Here is a 2,789-nt window from a genome sequence, read left to right as displayed (position 1 = left end):
CGGCCGGGACCGTTCCCCCCCTTGCATTTCGCTGGATGATCAGACAGTCGCAAAGAACCGTCTGAAAATCCCGGGCCAAGTCCAGAAAGTGTCCGTAAAAGAGCTAGCGGGGCCCAGCCACTTTCCTCCAGCAAGTGCCCTTAGCTCAGTTTTGACCTCTCTCATTGCACTAAGTGTCTTCAAAAACCCAGTTCCTGTATTTCCCCCGGCACCGTAGAGAAATGCTGACAGCCTGGAACACTGTGGCGGCTGCACACGGCACTCCCATGCCCGCCGCGAGCAGCCTAGCCCCGCCTCAGACCCGCGAGAACCGCCCATCGGCACACGGCCCGCTGTGCGCCCGAGCCGTTTGGTGTAAAAACTGTCCAAAAGTGGTTTCGACCACTTAGGAACATCGTAGAGACTCGAAATAAAAAGGATTTTGTTGGAAAAGCGATTCTGAGGAAGGCTGTGTTAAAATTAATTTCGGGAAATGTCGTTTACCCCCCCCCAAATGGCTCCGAAGTACCCCCCCCCCACCCCCCCCCTAAAAAACCGTGTTCCGGGGGTTTTTCGAGAAAACAAACACACGGGGTATATAGAGGGGACTGAGACGAATCGAATGACGTGCTTTGCAAAGAAATCGGGGGCTCACAGCCCCCCCAGGAGAGGTTCAAAAGTCGGAGGACTGGTCACCTAACTCCCATTGAAGTCAATGGGGGAAAAATGAAAACTGTCAAAAAGGCTTAAAATGGTTCAAAAACCCACTGGGGCAGTAGATAATCATCCTATTTGAATTTTAAAAGTCTTAGTTTGGCGAAAAAATACCTTTTAATAATTGTTTTAGGGGTCAGAAAAATCAGCTCCGGCTGCCTGGTCACCTAGGGGAGATAGAAAATTTTTCTAAGTTTTTCACTCGGCCGCCTGGTCCCCTAACTCGAAAATTTTAAAGTGCTCCCATCGGTCCCGGGATAGGGTGGCTGATAGCTGGGAGCCCCCTGAGCACTGCCCCGGTGTTAGTTTTCGGAGAAATGCCCCCGTTGATTTGTTATGATTTTTTTTCCGCCGGCCGCCTGGTCGCCCTAATGCAAAGTCAATGGGAGTGAGGAGATAGAAAATTTTTCAAAGTTTTTCACTCGGCCGCCTGGTCCCCTAACTCGAAAATTTTAAAGTGCTCCCATCGGTCCCGGGATAGGGTGGCTGATAGCTGGGAGCCCCCTGAGCACTGCCCCGGTGTTAGTTTTCGGAGAAATGCCTCCGTTGATTTGTTATGATTTTTTTTCCGCCGGCCGCCTGGTCGCCCTAATGTAAAGTCAATGGGAGTGAGGAGATAGAACATTTTTCAAAGTTTTTCACCCGGCCCCAAACGGCTCCAAAACACACTGGGGCTGTGGCTGGGACTCTCACCAGGACTGCCCCCTACTTTATTTCTGGATTAAAAAGCATTCTATATTAATTTTTCGATTTTTGGGACCCGGGACGCCTGGTCACCTAACTCCCCTTCTATCCCTATGGGGGGGGGGGCGGGGACATCGAAAACGCTCCCATCGCCGCCGAGGCACGCTGCGGGGACTCTCCCTACCATCGCCCCATGCTTCCTTTGAAGAATATATGACGTTTTTCAATTTTCACCGACATTTGAAAATCAAAACTTCAGAACATTTCATAGTTATTCTCAATGGGTTGTCTAGGGGCACACATCTCTAAACTGGGGGAAATGCTCAAAATGATTAAAAAGAAAAACAATGCCCCCAGACCCGGGGGGCTGATAGCTGGGAGCCCCCTGAGCACTGCCCCGGTGTTAGTTTTCGGAGAAATGCCTCCGTTGATTTGTTATGATTTTTTTTCCGCCGGCCGCCTGGTCGCCCTAATGTAAAGTCAATGGGAGTGAGGAGATAGAATATTTTTCAAAGTTTTTCACTCGGCCGTCTGGTCCCCTGACTCGAAAATTTTAAAGTGCTCCCATCGGTCCCGGGATAGGGTGGCTGATAGCTGGGAGCCCCCTGAGCACAGCCCCGGTGTTAGTTTTCGGAGAAATGCCCCCGTTGATTTGTTATGATTTTTTTTCCGCCGGCCGCCTGGTCGCCCTAATGTAAAGTCAATGGGAGTGAGGAGATAGAATATTTTTCAAAGTTTTTCACTCGGCCGTCTGGTCCCCTGACTCGAAAATTTTAAAGTGCTCCCATCGGTCCCGGGATAGGGTGGCTGATAGCTGGGAGCCCCCTGAGCACAGCCCCGGTGTTAGTTTTCGGAGAAATGCCCCCGTTGATTTGTTATGATTTTTTTTCCGCCGGCCGCCTGGTCGCCCTAATGTAAAGTCAATGGGAGTGAGGAGATAGAATATTTTTCAAAGTTTTTCACTCGGCCGTCTGGTCCCCTGACTCGAAAATTTTAAAGTGCTCCCATCGGTCCCGGGATAGGGTGGCTGATAGCTGGGAGCCCCCTGAGCACAGCCCCGGTGTTAGTTTTCGGAGAAATGCCCCCGTTGATTTGTTATGATTTTTTTTCCGCCGGCCGCCTGGTCGCCCTAATGTAAAGTCAATGGGAGTGAGGAGATAGAATATTTTTCAAAGTTTTTCACTCGGCCGTCTGGTCCCCTGACTCGAAAATTTTAAAGTGCTCCCATCGGTCCCGGGATAGGGTGGCTGATAGCTGGGAGCCCCCTGAGCACAGCCCCGGTGTTAGTTTTCGGAGAAATGCCCCCGTTGATTTGTTATGATTTTTTTTCCGCCGGCCGCCTGGTCGCCCTAATGTAAAGTCAATGGGAGTGAGGAGATAGAATATTTTTCAAAGTTTTTCACTCGGCCGTC

This window comes from Amia ocellicauda, unplaced genomic scaffold (genome assembly GCF_036373705.1).
Source record: "Amia ocellicauda isolate fAmiCal2 unplaced genomic scaffold, fAmiCal2.hap1 HAP1_SCAFFOLD_188, whole genome shotgun sequence".
Taxonomy (NCBI): domain Eukaryota; kingdom Metazoa; phylum Chordata; class Actinopteri; order Amiiformes; family Amiidae; genus Amia; species Amia ocellicauda.
This window is presented reverse-complemented; position numbering follows the sequence as displayed.